General features: G+C 44.7%; 1 protein-coding gene across 15 annotated transcripts in view; it reads left to right on the forward strand.

Moving 5' to 3' along the window:
* Window positions 1-23,787, forward strand: part of LOC135921341 (uncharacterized) — a 1,279,318-nt gene extending 1,255,531 nt beyond the window's left edge. For 14 of the 15 annotated variants that reach the window (XR_011508243.1, XR_011508238.1, XR_011508245.1 and 11 more), the window contains 3 exons: window positions 14,484-14,622; window positions 19,997-20,086; window positions 23,196-23,787. The gene's annotated coding sequence lies outside the window, so the exon portion shown is untranslated. Of the gene's footprint in view, window positions 1-9,219; window positions 9,449-14,483; window positions 14,623-19,996; window positions 20,087-23,195 lie in introns of those variants that run through there. The other variant, XR_011508247.1, reaches the window with a different exon arrangement.
* The last annotated feature ends 616 nt before the right edge of the window (window positions 23,788-24,403 follow it).

Raw genomic sequence — 24,403 nt, forward strand, 5'->3', positions numbered from 1 at the left:
TGCTGGGCAATTGGACAGTATAAGTTGCCGCATTTCTGGCGTTTGGCAGTGATCACAATCAGGGCTGTTCGACTGGCCGATGAGGTGCGCGTAACGATGGGTGAAAGCAACGCCCAGTCGAATCCTGTGTAGCAATGACGTTCTGCTCCGTGTAACCTTCGGGGGCAAACATAATTTAGCGTCTGGGTCGATCATATGTAGGCGTCTGTGGATGTTGTCACCATGGGCTCTGTATGCCTTTGTAAGGTCCTGCACAAGTGCCTTGATCGTATAGTTGGTGTCAGGTGGTGAGTAGGCAATCAGTTCTTCATCAGAGGAAGCGAAGGCCGATCTTGCCCCACTGTCAGCGAATTCATTGCCAATCACACCACAATGACTAGTCACCCATTGCAAAATGCTCATGTGGTCACCTAACTCGGCACTGTGATGAAGTTGGGCGATTTTCAGCCGAAGCAGGTAATATAGTCCTTTGGTTAAAAAGCGTTTTAGCGCCTGTAGCGTTGATTTGGCATCGTAGAACACCGTATATTTACAAGGTGTCTGTGTTCTCATAAAACAGACAGCCTTCCATATTCCCGCAAGTTCCGCAGCTGCAGATTTCGATTTGTGGTCTAACTGAAATCGCCGAGTAATTCCCAGTTGCGGGTTGAAAAATGCTGCCATTGTGGCAGATGGTGTGACCGAACCGTCGGTGTATACTTGTACAGACCCAACATATAAGGTAAATATGTGGGACAGGGTGAGCGGTTTCAAGCCAATGGGAAAAATTTGGGATTTTTTCCTATTTCCGGATATCTGACACCTCACTAGGGGTCCCTTCCCTCTTCCCCTGTGCAGAGCAGCAGATCAGAGCGCACTACCTCAGGTCCACCTCTCTGTCCTTCCTATCAACAAATTTATATTCTATATTGCTCGAAGATGACTGATTCCCTTTGATTGAGCTACCCTAATACGCCGCATGGAAATTTGAATGTTTTTCTAATGCGCAAAGTCTTTCAGTTATAGAAAAAAAAAGAATGATGTGCCTCATTCACAGGTTTTAATTACATTCATTACGGAAGTAAATCCCAGCCGAATAGGTCTCGCACTTAAATTTGTCGAGGTTGGGCTAGCGGTTAACTAGAACTTGGTGCAAGAACTGAAAAAAAAAAGTTTGAGGAAAAAAAATAAAAAACGAAGAAACAAGATATATCCTAACGATTTTTCATAAAGGTGTAAGTGTTAGTCACTTCCTCAATTTTTGTTGATAGGAACAATGTCAGGAATTCATTTATAATATATTCGTGTTCACATCGCTGTGTCACGAGGAGGAAAGAAGCAGAATACATATTGATGGCAGGGTGATGAACAGCAAGAACACTACTACCCTTCTTGCACGAGGCAGTGTTGATATTATTTACCTTTCATTGATTGTTTATGCCTTGCGGCAAAACCTCCCAAATAAAAGAAAGCAGATATGGTAATATGGAACAGCATACAGATAGAGCGAACACTACAAACAAAAAGTCGTGCTACTACACTCACGTGGTCACAAAAAAGCACAATGTGAGAAGCACTTTGCTAAAGTTTTAGAGAGGAGGCCTTCATCCAGTCGGAAGTGACTTCAGGCTAACCGTGCGTGCTCAGGTAACTTGGGGACTCCCAAATTTATCTGAATTGCTAATGCAGGCACCCCGGGTTTAGCCCCTTAGGAACGTCGTTCTGTGACTGATGTCGCGCCAAACTTTGGCGTCGCTAAGTCGCTCCCGCATTCGCAGACACGCCTGGCGTAGAAGAGTCTGAAGGGCGGGAATATGCAGCACGGGGATTCTCGATGATCGCATTGCAGCTTGGAGCCATACCAGTCATGACAGCTAGCCCGTGCTCTTTCGTTACCTCGATGGGTGGTGCGCGGTTTTTGTCGGCCTTTTACTGGCAGTTAACTATTTCGTTTGGCGATTCCAGCTTGCGTCGCTTGAGAATACCAGCTTAGTCCATCGTAGCGGCGCACCCTAGTGTGTCATCCTTTATGCATTCGCAAGAAAGTAAAGGAAGAGACCCGGAGAAGAAGATGCGCTGTTCTCACTTCTTCAGGAGAACGTAGACAAAAGCACGTGAAATGTTGCAGGTTTCATCGGATACAAAAGAAATATGGCGGCGTCTCGAAATGCTTGAAGCTGGGGACGGGAAGTGCCGAGGTTTCCAGATGATGGTAGGCTCACTTCGTGTGCTGCCAAATCTCGTTTTCGCATTCGAACCAAGAGATGAGCGTAAACGTAGAGAATAAAAGACGCTTGAGTGGCCACATTACCTTAGGGAACCTTCCTAAGTTTATGCGGTCACCTTAGGGCACCTAGCGCGCTGTGTGTACAGGCATCTATTTCTTTTCGAGAAAAGCGACTACTGCGTGTCCGACACTTCTGTGTCTCAGATCACGGCACGAAAGTAAAAAGTAAGCCATTTAATCATTAAAAAAGGAAAAAAGAAAACATACTCCGTGAGGAGGGTCAGCTTCTTTCTCTGCGGAGCACTGGACGGTATCGATGTCGCCAACAGTCGTCAGGGTGCTGACTCAACTGGAGCCCTTCCGGTGGAAGTGACGGCTGCAGGATTTGTCGATAAAATGGCGAGCACGTTCAGCTTACTCAGTCTATGAGAAAATTACCTCGTACTGGCAGAGCGAGGAGCGCATGCTTTGTATCACGTTTCTTTTGGTTCCGTTACCGCAGTACGTTAGCTGGGAGCACCGTTAAACGCCTCTCAATCGCCCGAGAGGACCCTCCCTGGTGCGCCCCAACAATCGTGATTTGATGCCTTCATTTTTTCTTTACTTCGTAATTTCACAGAGTTGCGAATTTGTCTGTCCATTCTGCGAGCGCATGATGTCGAAAGAAATATTGCTTACGAGGTGTTTCTCGATGTGCCGTGTTACAGCCGCGTTTGTTGCTATGGCGCATGTTCGAAGCCGCTTCGAAATAAAAAGGTATATATAGATCAGTTTAAAAACAATATTGGTAATTTAGCGGTTTGTGCCAGAGAAACGCGTTAACGGTACGTGGTATCTATATCAGATCCTGGATCTATGATGTAAACCACGTGAACCCCATTGCAAAAGTATTTTTCAGGACAGTGCAAAAGTATTTTTGCAGTGTCCTGAAAAAATACCAAAAGAACCATCAGTCATCAATTGCTCTCTCTCTCTCTCTCTATATATATATATATAGTTTGACACTTTGGAAACTAAGCCACTAATGAGCAATTTGCGCGCCGTCTACATCCAATACAGAGTAACCATCGAGAATTAACAAGGATTCGCCCTGAATCTCGCACTTTTTGGCAGCTCCTACTCTTTCCACCATTCGACACAAAATGTCCCCAAAAAGGGCTTGTGTGGACTATCAAGAAATCCTGGTCACTGGTTATGAAATTGTACTGTTCTGTCCTATATATTGTTCTCGGGTGTGAGTTACCAAGCTTAACGTCTACAATATTCATGTACTACACATCACATTCTTCTAATATGGATCAAGGACATTGGTACCGGTGAACTTTTAAAAGTGATTATGCGATTATACCAACGCGTTATTCAATAAGCAACGCCACTGAATATAATTCATATCGACAAGCATTACAGGCATAGAAAATCATATTTCTATCCATATCCAGAGTCCCATATCTCGTTCCGCGGAGCTGTCTCCGCTGACCTTAATAAAGTCCTTAGCAATATAAAAAAACATATAACGCTTACTTATGGCATGATGAGCTTTTATAAGTAACATTACTGTTATTTCATTTTGCTTCATCTTGGTGCACCTAAGAAGAGAGCCTCTGACGAGCCCCAGCATTGCACATATGACATTATGTCACTGCTGCCTCATGCGCCTTGCGCACGACGTCTCCCGTTATAAAGCGATAGTAATCTGGCTTAAACGAGCAACCCTTGGTCCATCCAATCGGAGTAACGCACGCTGTCGAGAAACCTCTGGAATAAGAATGTGCCACTGCGCGCTCACGCAGAAAAAAAAAGCAGTGGCGCCAAAGGTTCGCGAAAAAACAGCCGTCCCACGTACGCGCTAAGCAATGGGGAGGAGGGAGCAACGTTGAGATTACGGGCTTAGGAAGCTTGTGCTTCCATCTTTCACGACGCTTTTTCATCAGTCTTAGTTGCAAATGTTTACGACAACCAAATACTCAAGCTGCAGAGCCTTGTTTCATTCAAACATCTGCCGGGGGAATGAGGTCGGTCGCTTGTGATCGGCGATGGCGCAAAAAACAATTTTACAAAGCAACATATTTTTGGTACAAACGCTCGTAGGGGCTTATCACAATGTCTGACTGCTTACTTAAAAATAATGTTTTGTTGTTTTATATCAAGTCTATGAGTTACCTACAGTGATTACAAGAATAGCGGCAAACTAAACTATGGATAACAGTAGCACGTAATATTCATACCGCAATGGCAGTTTGATCCTCTTGAGGTATTTGCAGCGAGTAGCAATTTTGGAATAACCAAGGCCATTCTCACGAAAATCTGGGTAAGAAAAATTATGGCAGTACCCTTCTCACGATGACAGCCGACGGTAATGTGATTGACACTCAAGTAATGTAGCGACGCACCATATTGCTGCAGTCACATTTATCTCAGATCAGTAGTACCAACTTTGGGAGTTACGTTGCTTCGGCTACATGCAACGTATAGTGTCTCCGGTATCGGCCTACTTTGCTAATAACACTTGCTTGCAAATGTAGCCCAAGACCATGAAGGCATACCAATGACTGCATGGCGACGGATAGAGCAAGAAGGAATAAAGTCGAGGAAACGACAAACGCGATTGGACGACAAAGGCATGACCACAATGAGATGAGAATTCTGAAATTCCTCAAAACAAAAGAAAGAAAGAATCGCCCCTTTATATATGCGGCTTCGATCAGAGTCGCTTATTACCATTGTACATGTGGCTTCAGAAATTCGGGAGGTATACTTATCTTCTTTGAAATCAGCAAACAACCACAACTGTATCAAGGGAACTCTTAGTGCTTGACGTTTACTTACTTACACGAAATTACTTACAAATACGAAATTACTTTACAAATGCATTCACGGCTGCCTTCGCAGTGCCAGGATCTGGTTAAACTCTCTACCAACCTGCGTCCTGAGACGGCGATACTCCTGCTGAATGACAGGGACGTGAAGTTTGCGTCACAAGGGTGACGCAAACGTTCTTAGAGTAGTCGTCTTGTCGAGTCATTTTGTCAAGTCGTCTTGTCAATTCGTTTCAGGCTGCTCGGGGAAGTGAACACATACACCGTGCATGACAGTGGCTGGAATACGCCGACATTGTTCGTACATTTTTTTTTCTATTTGCGCGCGCGATGATGTTTTCACCACCTGGGCGACTCCATTCGATGTTTCGTTCTTCTTTAACTTCAGCTTCGTACAATAAAGTTTCCTGCGGCGGCTAACTTTGTTGTCTTTGTCATAAAAATGCCAATAATTATAACGATGGATTACGCAGAATAGAATGTGTACCGTGCACACTGTACGCACGTACTTGCGCCTTAAACATCAGTACGCTTGAGCGTGCTCGTTCCCGTTCTGTGCTTATTTACCGCGACAACAGCAAGCGGGCTGTCACAACTGTTGCCACCACTCACGGACGTGCACAACATGCTTTATAGTGTTGTCTGCAGAGCATCACGAACTGCGCTCAAAGATATCGCCACTCTGAGGTGGTGCCAAAAAAAAATCAAGCAAGGACTGCAAATTGTAAATGTTCCACAATACAAATTGGTGTTTAATTAACTCGTTCGAAGTACAACAGCCCATTGGCGCAAAGGTAACAATTTGATCGCCGATACGGCAGACTAGCTTTTTTTGTCTCTTCTCTGCGCAGTCAGTGTGAAGGCTATGATGAATATTTTCGTTTTAATAAAACAATTCCTTAATCCCTCCTAGTGGATGCGTGTCAGAAACAGTGTAGGCCTAAACAGCAGCAGCAGCTTTTACGACGGAGTATTATAACGTGAGCAGGGGCACACCAACTCAGTTTTGGGCTGACAACTGCAGTCGTAACAAAATGCGACCGGAAGATAGAGATTGGGCCAACCAGCCTTAGTCAGCTCGTTCAACCCGGTGTAACCTTACGTCGTCACACATTATGGGCTTGTTGAACAGGCGGCTGATATTCTACTCTGCAATCTGAAGGCTTTCTTGCCGTTGCGTGATGCTCTTGATTTCATGTCATCTAATGCCACCGCAGCGCTTGGTCTTGATTAGCACTCTGTGCTTTATTTCTGTCACTATACAACCTTCGCGAAGTAGCTCTTCCCTGATGTGAAAATGCGAAGCTGTTATAGAATATTCATAACGAAGACTGGAGCGAATCATCTTCTAAAAATTGTATTATTCGTTTCCATGAGTGTTTTCATTCATTCGGCGACGCAGTTTATTTTGTTGAATCCTGCGAGGAAACTGTAGAACCCTAATGACAACGTAAATGCCTGGCATATATATTTAAAAAAATTTCGCATTTGGGCCGCTTGCTGCTGGAAAGCTTTGTTAACCCTAGGGGGCCGAGTCATCGTTCCACACCAAAGAATATTAGAAGGATTCGATGCCACTTCAATTTTGGCAGTTGTGACTACATTCCTACTAAATATTGCAATTGTTCTAAATGTATTGCTGAGCTATCAGTAAACTTATGCCTTGCTTCCCAATATGTCAAAAAAACGCCCCTATAGCTTCGCGTTAGGTTTCTCGCGCTAAAATCCCCAATACGAGGTTTACAACTGAGCGTACCTGATATGTTGGACATTGGTGGATTAAGCTTAGAAGGGAATATTGCGGCTTTTTCTCGAATGTGCTGCATGGTTTCCGAGACTCGTTTATGCGAGGGACACAACGCCAACCCGCACAATATTTCAGCCATGGAAGCCATTGAAGGTACGCTGGCCTTCGTAACAGTTGACACCGGAGATGCCATCAAAGCGATACCATAATTGTTTTTAGAAAAAGAGCGCTAGCAACGTACACGGGACCGCAGAATAAATGCTGGGCCACACATGGCGCTGTTACAACTGCGTTTATTGGAAAAACACGATGGCTCTTTGAAGCCTTACATCGAGCGTGCGCACCTCTTTGATGCGAATAAAAGCACTCGTCATTCGCAACACATTCCCTCGTACTCCCGTGTAAGATTAACACCGTTGTTCACTCCGGTTCAGCAAGCCCGTTTGCTTCAAAGATAAGGTTACGTAAGGCTCACCAACACACCCACTACCTCATCTCATTATGTGAAATGTTTCTGCCACTTCCCTTGTAATGCTATCATTGCACACAAACAGGATTTCTGTGTCATCAAAGCGCAGTGCACACTCACATTCGAAGCAGTGCTTTGCCAGCTTTGCAGATTTCTTGTCTAAGAAATTCTGGGGCTCCAACAGCCTTACAATAATGCATCGGCCTGTCTGCCCTATATATGAAAGGCCGTATGACAAAGGGATTTGGTGAACAACCGCAATCTTAAAGGACACGAGCTTTTTCCCATGGTTTATTTTACAGCCCGTGTTCTTTCCTATTCCTCTCTCTTTCTTTGGACAACCGAAAGGTGAGGCGTTGAGGGCACTGCAAGAGAGTTGGAATTTAATGAAACGCTCCAGCCTTACGCGCCATAAACACGATATGATGTCACACAATGCCGCACAGTTTGTACTTAGCATAAGCTGCTACGAGGAAAGCACAGCGGAAAGCGGGCCGGTCCCAGAATCAAGTGCACAATACCACGGTGCCTCAAAACGAGAAGTGTAACAACAAAAGATGGCAACGTGGCGACACGCGTACGCTCTGAGTGTTTCAATGAGCTCGCTAGCTTTGAAACGACCGAGTAATGCAAGTGATCCTGGGTCAGTTTATTTTGAAAAGAATATTGGGTTAATGGTTAGAGCACCGTGCTACTAAGCTCGACGGCAAAACGTGCAATTCTGTGATCGCTCACGTATAATTTTATTAAAGCGAAGCGAGACACAAACCTACCTGCAACGTTACCAACTATACCTGCTGCAAAGTGCCAGGAATGTGGCAAACAGATTGCTTCGCGTTCAATTTGAGACGCATTCATACATCTAGCGGGACGATAATTTTTGATTTCGCCATTGTTAACATAATTATCGGTGTTATTTGTTTTTCAGCACGATTCTCTCATCATCTGTTATAACACCTTCATTATATATTCGACAGTGTGCCAAAAAAAAATGTGATACTTGTTTCAAATCTTCGTGGGCTTGCGAATGGCATTATCGTTTGCGACGGCGTTCTTTGGAATACATCGGTGCGTCGCACATGAATCATGGCCTTCCTGCATGAAATCTTGAAACTAAGTTTTGCTGCCTTTAAGTTCACGATAACTTCGTGAAGCAGAAAAATTTCGGGATCTTCAGAAGCGCAGAATGTGCAGAATATTATGTTGTTTATAAATACTGTGGCAGGGGCAGCTTTTATCAGGCACTAAAAGTCAGATGTGCTTCATCTGCCTAAATTACGTAGCAATCCTAGATTTCTAAACGCAGAAGGCAAATTGTAGCTTTGGCAAGTCAACATTGTGTTGGAAGAAATGAATTCGCGAAGACGTCAAGCGGTTTGAAGGCAGAAGGGGGAAGTTTAGGAAAGTAAACATCTGCTAACCATCATTTACTAGTTGAATGAAACACCATCCGTGCTTGCAGCTGCCATTCTCCCTAGTAATTTTTTTTCTTTCGTACTTTGTCATTTGGTTCAAACATTTAGTAATTGCCAAAACCGGACTCTTTCCGTGACAGGTACCGAGTAACAAAGCTGGGGTACGAAGTTGACAGAAAATGTAGGCTCGAGGCTTAAGCAATTTGCTTCTGCGAAGCTTCGCAACTTGTAAACAGTAAATTGAGGTAATTTAATTATTTGATAATATCTTAAATGTCATCCACTTTCACCACCATCGTATTAGTAGCATTTAATTAAGTATGAATAAATGGCATTAAGATATGAGCATACAAATTGCCCAGGCACACAGAGGCACACAATGACGTGCACTTTGCTTCAGTGTGCTTGATCGATGCGCAACGTAGTGACGTGACATTTTCTACGATGTGCTCACAAGTCTTCGCAAAACGGAGAACAATCAATCGATGAAAAAGAACGGAATACAAAAAGAAAACAACCAATCTCAAATGTAGGGAAACTTGCACAATCAACACAGCCTCCGCGCTGTCTTCGAGTCACTTCGTTCCCCCTGCCCGCTCCGTGGATTGGGAATGCAGCGCGTTGAATTCGAGTTGAGCTTCAGCTAGAATTTAACCTTCCGTCTGGCAACTTCAGTCGATGCCGTCATCCTTCACGCGACCTGATTCAGTTTCTCCCCTCGCCGCCGTGGCGCAGGTTCTCGGAGCGTTATGCTGCAGTCTTCGCGCAATGTTCGCGACTTTCCCGGCTAACCAGGTCAGTTATGTTGACTATTCTGTTGGATATAGTAACGGGAACTGCTTCTTTGCCGCGGTAATGTGCACTAACGACTCGAGGTCGCGGGGCACCGTTAGAATCAACAGGAACCTGGTAGACCTTGAAATGATCTTTTGCATTACTGCGTGTTAATGATATGCATGTGAAATCCGTCCGACGTTTCTTACGATGCCTCGTCAAACTCAAACCGTCAGAACTGATTGGAAACCGGGAGGAAACGCGTTGGTGGTCGGTTTAATGACATGTTCGTAAGATGGTCGTACGACAGATTGGATTGCTTGCACGCACTAATGTATCGCGGGGCCGAACCATCCGATCCACCGCGAGTGATGGCTGCTGCGACACTTCAGACAATCTTGTAAATTTGTTCGCAACCCTTTATGGGTGACAGGTGGTGACTGTATTAGGTGGGCAGGATCGTTTTAGGGGCGCGTAATTAGGAAACAGTTGTCCGAACCAGTCAACGTGCTTGTGGATGCGTACCGAAAGGATTTCGACTCCTAAGGAAACGGTTGTAAACTCAGTAGCGCTGCTTTTGGTGTGGTACTGGCACCAGTAGAAGCGAAAAGTGCAATTGCTTCTGCATATATTTGTTATTTGTTTTGTGGTTCTTCTGAGGTAGCGTTGACTTGATCACTGTATTACGGATTCACCAAATATGAAAACTGTCTAAAAAACCTAGAACGACTAAACGTGATACCAAAGGGTCATGCTCAGGTGGTGTATTGTAGCTACAGATAGGTTTAGCCCACGGTACCATGCGCTCAAGGAAAGATTAAAAAAAAAAACACTCAAGGCACAACTTCGTGCATTGAGTAGCCACCTGGTCTTGCTTGAATATGCAAAGCCATTGCGTAATATCGTCCGTCGCTAACGAAGGCGTCAGATTATAGATGCGCTATTCATTTAGGACCATATTTGGCGAACAAAGCTGCTTCAGATTATCTGGTGCTAGAAGTGTGCTTTGTAGCTTACGCTCGTAATCACCTATCTATATCACTCAAATTTTTTGGGAGGGCTATTTCAAATCGATTGGAAACGAGACCAGAGGCAGGGATTGCCTTTGACCGCTAATACCAGAAGGCCAGGATGACGCATTGTCTGCCGCAGAAGTGCGTTTCCGTGCTTCTACCTGATGATATTTTTTTTGTCAGTGACAGCTTTTAATCTCGTTTCTTACAACTTCGCACAGTAGGAAAAAATAACCGCGATAAAAATAAACAAGCCGCTGCTCGCAAACACGTGTTGTAGTCTATCATTTGAAGTGTTTCACTCGAAAGAACACGTGTTGTCTTATTTTCTTTTTACAGCGTCCTAAATGTTAATCAGAAATGTATTGCGGAGAGGCTGTGCTAGATATGCAAACGTTGCTTGCACAGGTGGCTTAAGAACGCTGCTGTTTGTGGTTTTCACGGTCAAGTAGAGTCAGCAAGTAGATAATTAACAAACTAACTCTATTTTATTTATTTCGTGATTATCATATGCGTTTATGTGAACGCTAGTATAGCTTGCGAGGTTTGTCGCTCATCAACCTGCTCGGCAATTAGTCTGAGCTTGTTTTGAAGCAGCTTCAGCAATGGGCGTTTCTTTTAGGCACGTCGTTTCGCGGGTGCCACGTGATACTGGTATGAAGGTACAAGCATGGAACGAACATCGTCAGCTCGAACGCTATCCATACGCCGGGTGCTCGATTTCAGCAAACCACTTTCGCGTGCCTTACAAATCATTCTAAAGAAGCCCTCAAGAGCAAATTAAGCTAATCATGTATACACCTCAGAATCTGAACTACGCTCCGTCGCTGCGTCTAACATCCCTAAGTAAAGCTAAAAGATAGCGACATACTTTTATCTTGCCTCCGTCGCTGCTGGGAGGAGCGTGCGAGGAGGCAGGAGAGAAGGTATGAGTCTCATTATTGGCTGAGCACCGTGACGGGGTATCGTTCACGCCCTTTTCTATATTTTTTATTCTTTTGCACGTCTCGGCGTACTCACCACCATGACAGCTGGCCGTCGAGTTTCCGCGGCGAAGCTTCCGTAGGGGATTGAGGTTGTTATTACGAAGTTTCATGGCTAACCGCATTATTGAAGAACCCATTTTTTATGTTAGTGATTGATTTTAACAGTACTGGAGGTGCAAACGTGTACGAACGTGTCTTTCTTTGTTGACGGGGTACGGAGCTCAGGCATGGGTAAGAATATGCACTGGGTGTTATTCTTGGTGCTAGTTCAGATTTGTTTTCCTGGTCGCGCTATCGTCAACAGGCGTATGAAGCTATGGGGTGCGTAGGCTGTGCTCTGTCATATATCGTGCTAGAAACGTAACACGTGTTATTGCTGTATTACTGCGAGTGCGTAGCTTTGTCAGTCCATGCTTTTGTTAGGCGCTGCAACTATATTTTGCGAGGACAAACTGTTCACTCCAGGTGCAAACGATTGGGACCATTGTGAGTAGGCTTTGACCGCTTCACCACCTTGCCAGGATAAAGTGACGCACGAGTTTGTTAGCTCATATTGACTTGGAACTGCGCAAAGGCAGAAACCATTTCTGTGTTTAACTCCCGTCCTTGCATATACGCTTTGTTCCCAAACGAAGTACAGCTTCCACTGTGATGTTTGCGCTTGAGAGGCAAGGGCACCAGATTGTCATAAAAGCGTAGGATGAGTTTCACTGCATAAAGAGATGCCAGCTTCATGACGAAACGACAAGAATAGCTGAGATCGTCCGCGTTGATCGCGCGCGTTTCTACGTGACGCTCGCGTTAGTCAGGCGAATATGTCACGCGTCTTGCGTTCGGATTTGATGATACTAAGGTGACTGCATGATGAAGCTGCACATGCTGGACACATGGCAGTCGATTGGGTACACGCAAGTACGCACGTACGCACTTCGAGCACTGCAAACGCATCCGAGCTGTTGAATTGGAAGCTACATAGCGCTTCACACACGCCAGCGCGTCGCCTTTGGCGTTTACCGCCTAAACTTTCATTGCAGCCCTTTGACGCCGTGCAAGTGTCTTTAAAAAACCAAATAAAGAATCGGATCAATGCAATAGAAATAACTCGGAAAGCGAGTTTATCTGGGCCAGCCGCGACAGTGCTTTTGCGTGCGAGTACAATGCATGGCTATCGACAACGTAACACTCAGAGTTCTGCAATGCATTTACATCGTGTACATTATGTATACACTATTGGCGAGAAAACTAATTCTGATTTTTCTGATAGTACTGGACACTGAAAGGAATCTCTACACCAAACTAGCCTCAACAGCCTTGTTCTAACTGGAAGCAGGCAGCCAACCCGAAGCCACAAAACAAGCGCGCAGTTACGCACCGAAAAAGCACAAAAAAAGCATCTGATTCTGCCAGTTTCATGGCGTTCCATCATCCCTCCTAGCACGGCAAACAATAATCATACCTTAAGTAAGGCAGAAATTCATGCGCAAGCACCTAACGATATTTTTCATGTCTCAGCTCATGTAACTCTTTGGGCGGCTTACGAGCAAACGGCCATACTGCGAGGGCGAGGATCGAGAGAAAGAGTGAGGTGCGAGAAGGCCAGGAAAAGGAGAGGCCGGGCGAGGAGGAATGTGGTCCTTTAGAAGCGCACCCCCCCCCCCTCCTTCTCTTAGTGTTAAAAAGCGTCTTTTTGATCTCACGTCACCGCGCCCCTACGTGGTCTGCAGCGGTGCCTTATGTCGTTCTTCGCGGCACTCGTGCTCTCTCTCTCTCTCTGTCTCGTAACTTAGTAGGTGAATGGCATTTTTTAAAAATACTGATACATAATCTTCGTTTTGGAGACGAATACGAGAAATTATTTGTGCAGGGGCTCGCAAAGATTTGCGAAGGATTAATTGAAGCGCTTTATGACAAACGGTGCGCAATTGCCGAGTGCGTAAACTACTAAGTGGTCGTCTTGTCCTCACGTGGTCGCCTCAAAGGCTAGCAGACCGCTAGTCGAATTGCCATAACTTCGCATGTTATTTGCCCTTTAAACTACTGCCAAAAACATATTTCATTTGCTTAATTTTTTCACTGTCCATTTAATGACAACACCGTTTCCACTGAGCTGGTAGATCAGCTGCAGAGCGCTTGCCGAAAGGGGCAAACATTTAGCGAAATCGCCCGCGTGTGCGTAGCTTAATAAACTTTATCGCTGTGTCCATTAGGGCAACTTGACTTATTCAGACATCTATGAAGTCAAGGCATGCGGACAGAAAGATGCGTGATTTGAATCAGGGTACAGCGCAGTGCAGACGTTGGAATCTGTCGGCTTGGTTTGGCCGGTTGTCGCTGGCGGAAACTTGCGGTTATCTTGTCTACTTGTAAGTTACGCTTTTACACTAACGATAGAAGCACTCTTAGCGTGGGAGTGCGCTTGCCATTCAAAAATAATTTAGACAGTTTATATACTGTCCATACACCATATGTACACTGTCCATGGACGTTATGTACACTGCTTTATCTTTCTATAAATCTGTTTATTTTCGTACATACAATATCAGTAGACTGTCTGTAGGGAAAGATTGGTAGGATGTTTGTTTAGGTTTGCCGCAATATGTTGACTACGTGTAAAGAAAAGTTGATAAAATGTGTATTTTCACATGTATTCCCCACTCTATAGCATGTCCATAAGTATTTTCTGTACACGTTTTATATACTATAATTTATGACTAGAGTGAGGTAATAAGTTCATAGGGCGTCTGCTAGCCTGCGATTATTAGTCTGTAAAACGTCTATAGACGTCATAAGCAAATATCTTCAAACTTTATATGTACACAAATAATTATCATTGCTTACGAAATATTGATTAGGTTGCTCTTGTTTTTAACGATGGACGCAAGTACATTAGCAATGTTGAAAACCTGCTTAAAGCAGGCAGCTGTCTTGTGCATATATTGTGACCTTTAGCTATAGGGTAGTGCTTAGGTACAATGTTTTTGGGTGCACGTGATGAGAGTGACAGAATACATGCACAACGCCCTGGTGACATTCTTTCATCGTCCTCCTCTGTCCAAGCTTCGCACGGATGAGAACCCTCCGGTGAGCAGTGCTTCCTGTGCGACACTGCGGGTACAACGCCAAGTTCCTGACGAGGATTAGAACAGACACCAGCAAGCAGAAGTGGACCTCCGACAGCCATCTGGTTGCGAAGAAAGTGAGTCGGGACTTGCTACATGGATTCGCCTTTGAAAAAATGCTGTAGACTTGTATGGCCTTTTAGAATTGCGGTCTAGTTACTAGCCAAGCTATTTCTTTCAAGCGGATGCACTAAAAATTTCGATTGCCCGTAATAAAATCACAAATTTTAGACCATTGCCCTTATATAACCTGTCCATTCGCAACCTTGATAGCACACAACCTATTCGCGTACTTGGTAACTAAACATGACGCAGTAATTTTCTGACACGCATTTTAATTTTCGAGAATATTCGCCATATTTTTGCCCTATTTTCATTAAATCTGGTCTGGTTGGCGTCTACACTTGCTCCAGGTAGCTGGTTATAAGTTCTGCGTTGTTCCTAAAGCACAGTTATAACGAGCCGGACAACCTGAGGCAGGATTTTGTCCACACAATTTCAGTTCCGTTTACACATTGCTTATAACCAGCATCTAATTTTAAGAAATCCAAGGAAGATCCTGTTTTTAACTCATGGTGCAAATCAGATAAATCTACTACGAACATCGTGTAACGTAAATTCGAGAAACAAAAAGTTCACCGCTGATTACGATACTCCCTAATCAGAAATTTGAGTGCAGCTCTATACGTGTTGTCATTTCCCGATATCTTGGCTGGGGCGGACAATCTGTCTCGTGTGGCACGTTACAAATGGTAGCGAAGTGTGGCGCGACTGCCTTGCCAGTCTGTAGATTGCGGGAGGCAGCGCGTGGGCGACGCGCGCACGCGCTACCCTGGCGCCACCTCGTAGGCATTGTCACCGCACTACGTTTTCCTTCTCGCACTTCCGCCATACCCTCTTCCTCCGCGATCCACGTCGTGGTTCCGCTGCAACCTCCTCATGTGGCATTGCCATTTGTTGGGCGTGTTGGTAAACTGAAAGCATATTTATCGCCAGCAAACAAGGACGGAAGGGAGACGACAACAGAATGCGCTAACTTCAACAACTTGATTTTCAGGAAATACACCTGTATAACCCATGCACAGTAGCGCCACCTAATCCAAATCTTACCAATTTCACCTGTCCCGCTTGCAGAAGAAGGTATTCATTATCCGCATATTATTCTGTTCTGCAAAGTCTACTAAAAACTCTCCTCTGCTATTCCTAGTGCATATGCCATATTCCCCCCTCTGACTTCTCTCCAGCCCGCTTCTTGCCTACCTTGCCATTGAAGTCCCCCATCAGTATAGCGTATATTGTTTTGAATTTAGCCACCGCCGATTCCACGTCTTCATAGAAGCTTTCAACTTCCTGGTCATCATGAGTGGATGTAAGGGTGTAGACCTTTACGACTTTCAATTTGTACCGCTTATTAAGTTTCACAACAAGACCTGCCGCCCTCTCGTTAATGCTATAGAATTACTTTATGTTACCAGCTATATTCTTATTAATCAGGAATCCGACTCCTAGTTCTCGTCTCTCCGCTAAGCCTCGGCAGCACAGGACGTGCCGGATTTTTAGCACTGTGTATGCTTCTTTCAGGAATACAGGAATTCCATACAGGAATTCCATACAGGAATTACATACAGGAATTCTATAGCATTAACGAGAGGGTGGCAGGTCTTGTTGTGAAACTTAATAAGAGGTACAAAATGAAGATTGTACAGGTCTACGCCCCTACATCCAGTCATAATGACCAGGAAGTCGAAAGCTTCTATGAAGACGTGGAATCGGCGATGGGTAGAGTGAAAACTAAATACACTATACTAATGGGTGACTTTAATGCCAAGGTAGGCAAAATCAGGCTGGAGACAAGGCAGTGGGGGAATATGGCATAGGCACTAGGAATATCAGGGGGCAGTTATTAGTAGAGTTTTCAGAACAGAATAATATGAGGATAATGAATACCTTCTTCCGCAAGCGGGATAGGCGAAAGTGGACGTGGAGGGGCCGAACGGCGAGACTAGAAATGAAATAGACTTCATACTCTGCGCTAACCCTGGCATCATACAAGATGTGGACGTGCTCGGCAAGGTGCGCTGCAGTGACCACAGGATGGTAAGAACTCGAATTAGCCTAGACCTGAGAAGGGAATGGAAGAAACTGGTACATAAGAAGCCGATCAACGAGTTAGCGGTAAGAGGGAAAATAGAGGAATTCCAGATCAAGCTTCAGAACAGGTATTCGGCTTTAACTCAGGAAGAGGACCTTAGTGCTGAAGCAATGAACGACAATCTTGGGGACATCATAAAAGAGTGTGCAATGGAAGTCGGTGGTAAATCCGTTAGGCAGGATACCAGTAAACTATCGCAGGAGACGAAAGATCTCATCAAGAAACGCCAATGTATGAAAGCCTCTAACCCTACAGCTAGAATAGAGCTGGCAGAACTTTCGAAGTTAATAAACAAGCGTAAGACCGCTGACATAAGGAGGTATAATATGGACGGAATTGAACATTCTCTCAGGAACGGAGGAAGCCTAAAAACAGTGAAGAAGAAACAAGGAATTGGCAAGAATCAGATTTATGCGTTAAGAGACAAAGCCGGCAATATCATTACTAATATGGATGATATAGTACAAGTGGCTGAGGAGTTTTATAGAGATTTATACAGTACCAGTGCCACCCACGACGATAGTGGAAGAGAGAATATACTAGAGGAATTCGAAATCCCGCAGGTAACGCCAGAAGAAGTAAAGAAAGCGTTGGGAGATATGCAAAGGGGGAAGGCAGCTAGGGAGGATCAGGTAACAGCAGATTTACTGAAGGATGGTGGGCAGATTGTTCTAGAGAAACTGGCCACCCTGTATACGCAATGCCTCTTAACGTCGAGCGTACCGGAATCTTGGAAAAACGCTAACATAATCCTAATCCATAAGAAAGGGGACGCCAAAGACTTGAAAAATTATAGACCGATCAGCTTACTGTCCGTTGCCTACAAACTATTTACTAAGGTAATCGCAAATAGAATCAGGAACACCTTAGACTTCTTTCAAGCAAAGGACCAGGCAGGATTCCGGAAAGGCTACTCAACAATAGATGATATTCACACTATCAATCAGGTGATAGAGAAATGTGGGGAATATAACCAACCCTTATATAAAGCTTTCATTGATTACGAGAAAGCATTTGATTCTGTCGAAACCTCAGCAGTCATGGAGGCATTACGGAATCAGGGTGTAGACGTGCCATATGTAAACATACTGAAAAATATCTATAGCCGCTCCACAGCCACCGTAGTCCTCCATAAAGAAAGCAACAAAATCCCAATAAAGAAAGGCGTCAGGCAGGGAGATACGATCTCTCCAATGCTATTCACATCGTGTTTACAGGAGGTATTTAGAGACCTGGATTGGGAAGAAATGGGGATAAAAGTTAATGGAGAATACCTTAGTAACTTGCGATTCGCTGATGATATTGCCTTGCTCAGTAACTCGGGGTACCAACTGCACTGCATGCTCACTGACCTGGAGAGGCAAAGCAGAAGAGTGGGTCTAAAAATTAATCTGCAGAAAACTAAAGTAATGTTTAACAGTCTCGGAAGAGAACAGCACTTTACAATAGGCAGCGAGGCACTGGAAGTCGTTAGGGAATACATCTACTTAGGGTAGGTAGTGACTGCGGATCCGGATCATGAGACAGAAATAATCGGAAGAATAAGAATGGGCTGGGGTGCGTTTGGCAGGCATTCTCAGATCATGAACAGCAGGTTGCCATTATCCCTCAAGAGAAAAGTGTATAATAGCTGTGTCTTACCAGTACTCACCTACGGGTCAGAAACCTGGAGGCTTACGAAAAGGGTTCTACTCAAATTGAGGACGACGCAACGAGCTATGGAAAGAAGAATGATAGGTGTAACGTTAAGGGATAAGAAAAGAGCAGATTGGGTGAGGGAACAAACGCGAGTTAATGACATCTTACTTGAAATCAAGAAAAAGAAATGGGCATGGGCAGGACATGTAATGAGGAGGGAAGATAACCGATGGTCATTAAGGGTTACGGACTGGATTACAAGGGAAGGGAAGAGTAGCAGGGGACGGCAGAAAGTTAGGTGGGCGGATGAGATTAAGAAACTTGCAGGGACGGCATGGCCACAATTAGTACATGACCGGGGTTGTTGGAGAAATATGGGAGAGGCCTTTGCCCTGCAGTGGGCGTAACCAGGCTGATGATGATGATGATGATGCTTCTTTTGTCCTCCTAACTTCACTGAGCCCTATTATGTCCTATTTAATGCCCTCTAATTCCACCAATAGCAGTGCTTGACTCGCCTCACTAGATAACGTTCTAGTGTTAAACGTTGCCAGGTTCATATTCCAATGGCGGCCTGTCCGGTGCGACTAATGCGTGGAATTTGACCTTTCAATAGGAGTGACTGAACTTGCGTGCACTGAGGTAATAGTGGGTTTGTTTTTTTCCCGCGATAAGTGATTTGCCCATATTCTCTTATCACACCAGTAACACAGTGTCAGTATACGTCTATTTGCAAGGGAAGTGGTGGATGAGTCCAATCTGAGGTTTTCAGAAGAATGAGTGAACACACACTGAGGTTCTGATGCACTATAGCCTTACTTTTTTAGCGATAACACATTTGCGAAAATTCTTTAAGCAGTCCTGTAAGTTAGTGTGGGTATACGTCTATATTATGTGGTAGCGATATATGCGGTGAATTCGAGCTATTATCTGTAGTGAGTCAACATGAGTACTTGCAACTCGCAATGAACATATTAAGTACTCATGTACTTAAGGCTTACGTTATTTAGCGATAAGAAATTTGCGCAGATTCGTTTATCAGTCCGGCATGTTAGTTTCAGCATACATACATTTCCAGCGGGAGCGATGTATGCGCTGAATTTCAGCTTTTCATACGAGTGAGTGAACATGAGTATATTGTGGTACTAGTGGGATTATGTTTCTTCTGCGAAAAGTAATTTGCACATGTTCACTTATGAGACTAATAAAATTCGTTTATAAGTCATGTAAGTATCTGTATATGTGCATTTTCCGCGGGAGTGATGGATGGGTCGAACTTGATATTTTTAGCGGAATGAGTGAGCACGACGTGCTGAGGTTCATGCGGGGTATATTTTTTTCTTTTCACGATGACTAATTTTCATCAATGCCTTTAATAATCATCTATATTAGCGCCAGGATATGTGCATTTGTGACGCCGACGGCAAAATGCGTTAACAGAGTCTGCATAATCGCTATAGGTGTAAAAGAAAAGACGTGGCCATATCTGAAAACAAGGTGCAGTTTGATAGTGTCCTGGAGGTGTCCCGTACTCTCGTGTCATCATTTGTTTTCGCCTTGCTTCTCACATATGCCATCCGTGCTTTCTTTTCGTTCTTTCGTCGTTGCCGCGAACGGCCTGCACGAGATGGACCTGGTCGTGTCGTGCACCCATCTGTCAGCCAGCGATGACGCCATCGTTTTGCGCTTCGTCAGCAAGTCGAGCGTGGGAGGCAGCACCCGGGGGCAGCTATAGGAGCCAGAGCAGCAAGGTGAGCTGATCGAAGACCGGACTTTTACTCTTCATCTTTCAAATGCCTTTCGTTCTGCAAGGTTAACTGCCTGTACAATTATTTAACGAGTTCTCTACTCCGGCAGCCCTGCGTCACGAAGTTGACTATGGTGTGCAAGGTCTCCTGTAAAGTCCATTGTACATTATCGTTTTCTTTAGTCTCTTAAATGGGTTTTGTGCTTTCTTCGCGCTTTCCCTAACTCTTTTTCCCGGCTAGACTGTTCTGATTCGCACTCAGCAATGAGTCCCTAGCATGCAAATAAACTGCTTATGTGCTTCTATTGCTTCATTCGTGCTTTTCATAAACCTCACTTCAAAACGTGCAATATATTCATAGAAATTTGTTTATGTAGGAATGTATTGGGATGTGAAGGCCGAATGGTGAGAACGGAAGTTCCTGATTAGAGAAATGTTCTGAAAGCATTCCCCATTCAATTCGTTTTGCTTCTGATGGTACTCGATTCGTATTGGATTCACTTTTGAAAATATCTACTCAACACCCTAGTGAAAGTCGAATACAAGCAGAATAGTGAATGAGAAAGATGAACGTGGGAGTTGTGATCGCCCCCGAAAGATCAGAGGCGCCCACTGGGCTCATTCAAAGGTTGTGCAAGGACTTTATGTGACCTAGTGCGCCGATAGCTTTCCGTTGCACTCGTTTTCAGAGGCAGATATATTAACGGTGGGAAGCAATGTAGACGTAAGGTAGTAGTCGCTGAGGTTCTTGAAATACGGACAATGGAAGTCTATGTAGGAAAAGCACGGAAGAGCTCACGTCTCTTGCTATGGTACACCAAGCGACTCATCCATATGGTGGCTATTGGATTAGGGAAGACGGACGATTGTGATGCAGACCGTGACGTTTCTTTATTTAGAAACCTGGCTAATTTCAAACTATGAAAACTGTTAGTGCCTATCTAAATAGTGATGGGTTCTAGTGTCACTGAACTACGCAGTTTGCATTTTGTACTAGTTGTAATACTGCCCGCAATCTACATAGACGGTTCGCCTTGCATGTTCTGCGGGACTAGCATACAATTACAGTTTAAAAAAAGTTTTCTAGCAGGCAAGCTTTACTTGTTAACAAAGAGTTTTAATGATATTGTGGGAAAACATCACATTTACACCAACCCTGGTGTATCGAAAGATTGAATGCTATGACTGATAAGCCCAAGGTTCAAGTCATAAGGCTAGCTACACCCAGTCAGTTCGTATGTGAACAAAAAGTACATTGCTTACATTGGTGTATAAGAGAGTATTTTTTTTATTATGCGCTATCTTATTTTCGCCTCATGCAAGAGCGATCTTGTAAAACCATATTAGTGGCACCTTACTAATGTGGTCATGTTAGAACTCGGGAAGACAGGCTGTTTGTAAATGAGGGTCAGCGTTATCTCTCTCCCCAAGCATATGACGTTAGTCGAGTTTGCCAATTCCGGTCGTTTGGGCTATGCTATGTAAAGCGTCACAATGGTACCCCACACTATCAATCAAATGTTCCTATGATGTGTGTGTTGCGTGAGCATTGTTATTGCGTTCTCTTCTTGCAAATATTCTGGAGGCAGTGAACCTGGAATAAATTCTTAGTTGTGATTTTTTCTTCTTCCAAAGGTAAAAACCGATTGACAATGGTCGTACCAGGAAGTCCTCTTTTCTTTCTGTCGTATTTTTGGCTGTATATGCTAATGAAACAGGAGGTCTCAGCCTTCAATAGCTTTAGGTATTTGTTTTTTTGCGAACTCCTAGTTGCCCCACCAGGAAAAGGCAATTTTTTTCTGCAACTGAACACGAATAGATAAACCACGCAGCTGGGTTTTGTGCAACAAGTGCAGATCGATTCACTAACTGTCCATTGTTGGACATTCGGTGCTATGAATGGCATTGATTGAGACTACAAAGTATAATGGCATGCGGTATTTCAATTGCATTATTCTAGCCGCAGCCACATATGGGTATGGAATGGATTGCATTGGTCAACCTTCTTTGCCTATTCACAAACAAAGTCGCCAGCACATTACCTCATTCTAGCGATATCGCATATAGTGCAGACAGCAATCTACCTCCTGTGATTATGGAGAAGGTCTCATAGGTGGGCGGGTGGGTGGACTGGGCCGATGACCATGCGACCCCTGGTGGCCCACTGTCAGACATAGTCGACGAAGAAGGAGCTGTCGTGGACGTCTATGCTAGAGATGGGCTGGTCTAGCAATGCCTTATCTGCATTAAGAAGTGAAAAGTTACTGCGCGAACGTTCTAAACTTCACTGTAGTTGATAAGTGTGGTATGAGCAGCAGACATTATCAGTAGGCAATATTGCGCCAAGACTGGAAAAGCAACGCTTAATGCTGATTGATTGATTGGTTGAAACCTTTATTAGAAGGGATGGCCCCTGGCCTAAGATATGGGTATTGGATCAGGTGAAAGGATGAATGCCTGCCTCCTTCGCAAAGGACAGCAAAGCGTTAATTCTTCTAGTGGCATCTGCTCGCGGTGCGACCCAGTCTTCGTATGATGCTACCTTTAGAGGTCGGGAGTGCTTGTCCCTGATGGTGGCTGTGGCAGGACAGGACCAGATCAGATGTTGGAGATCGACGTTGATCTCAGGGCAGTCGGCCACCTGCCGAGTTCGTGCGGGTGCCAGGTGTGCGCATAGAGTTTGCGAAGAGCTCGCGCGGTTATTTTTTCGATTTGTGTTCTGTTCGCGTGCTTCGCACAACAGGGCATGCCGCAGTTTTTGTCCTTGTGCAACACATTTTCCTAGCGTACATCTGTGCATTATTTGACAACTGTTTCACACGGGGCTCATTTGACGGCGATCCAGTCCGATAGAAATCGAATTTCTCGGTGGCGATTGGCTTTTTTGCGCAAGCTGCGCGGGTGAGGGAATCGCATCGATAATTTCGATCAGGATCGGGCTTGATCGCGATCAAGAGTGGTTGTTTGACACCGGTATTACACATGGCTCCCACATAGGGAACACTTTTAGTTCAATGATACTGAATGAAGAGCAAGTGCATATATATGCCAGCGGTGGTATGTGGGCAAGTCTTTCTGGTGAAACCAATGCTTGTGCATTCAACACATTTCAGCTACCGGCGTAGTGCATCAATGTGTCTACTTCGACAAAATGGAGAACCAGTGCAGATATCTGGGCTCACCTGTCCAAGGCAGCAAGTGTGGCTACATTGAAACCGCCACCAGCATGTGCGGCTGTTCTACTTCCAGCGGGACTACAGACTATTCTGTAGTGTTCTCTCAAGCTGTTCACCGATGAAGCTCTGGTTGGACTGTGTGCCAAATATGTTTAGACGTGAAAGTGGGAGTGAACTCGTAAACATCAGTGGAACTGTGCCTGGACGCTGTGGCAAATACTTTTGGATGTGAAAGTGTGGGCGAACTGGCTAAGAATTGCCTCTGAACTACATGTGTTAAACCTTTTATGCGAAGCATATTACGAGGGCTCAACCCAGCTCCTCAGGCGCGGCGGTGACCATGAAATCACGTGACACCGTGACGTCACGACAGAGGAGAAGTGGCTTTGGCTCAACTCTTGCAAGACGGGCTGGGTGGGAATCGAACCAGGGTCTCCGGAGTGTGGGACGGAGACGCTACCACTGAGCCACGAGTACAACGCTTCAAAGCGGTACAAAAGCGCCTCTAGTGAATGCGGTGTTGCCTTAGAAACGCGCTGTTTCTAAGGCGTGCGTCTCTTGCTCAGGCGCACATTTCGTTGCCGCGCCGAACGCTGCTTTGCTCGACGCTCACCGCGTCCAGTGCGGGGCGCGTAGTCGCTGCCCTGTAGCCCATTGTCTTACACCCCTTGGCGGGTCGACGGGAACGCTGTCGCGTTCCACTCTTGAAGGCGAAGAAGTAATGCATGAGTTGTTTCTTCGTCTAGCCGAACCAAATATAGCCAAGCAACAGCAGTTCACCAGGCTAAACATTGGTTCAACAACTAAAAAAAAGGCTAGTATGCTTCGCATCCTGGGCTTAACCTTACCTAAGCCACAGCCATTTTTCTCATTCAGAGTGCTTTTTTTTACTTTAGGAGACCAGAGATCTGCGCAAAGTGTGACATTTCAGTGGGCTAATTATTGTATTTACTGGCTTGCAAATTATTCTTTGCAACATTGTTTTTGCCAGAGTGGTACAAATTTGCCTCTTGTACAGGGATTTTTAGATAAAACAATTACTATTTATTATGACCATTGCTTCCTTTGTTACACATATGCAGCTTCCAGTGCATTCCAGTTTATTTACACGTATATGTAAGTTTCTAATATGAGGCTTGCATATT

The sequence above is a fragment of the Dermacentor albipictus genome, chromosome 9 (genome assembly GCF_038994185.2).
Source record: "Dermacentor albipictus isolate Rhodes 1998 colony chromosome 9, USDA_Dalb.pri_finalv2, whole genome shotgun sequence".
Classification (NCBI taxonomy): domain Eukaryota; kingdom Metazoa; phylum Arthropoda; class Arachnida; order Ixodida; family Ixodidae; genus Dermacentor; species Dermacentor albipictus.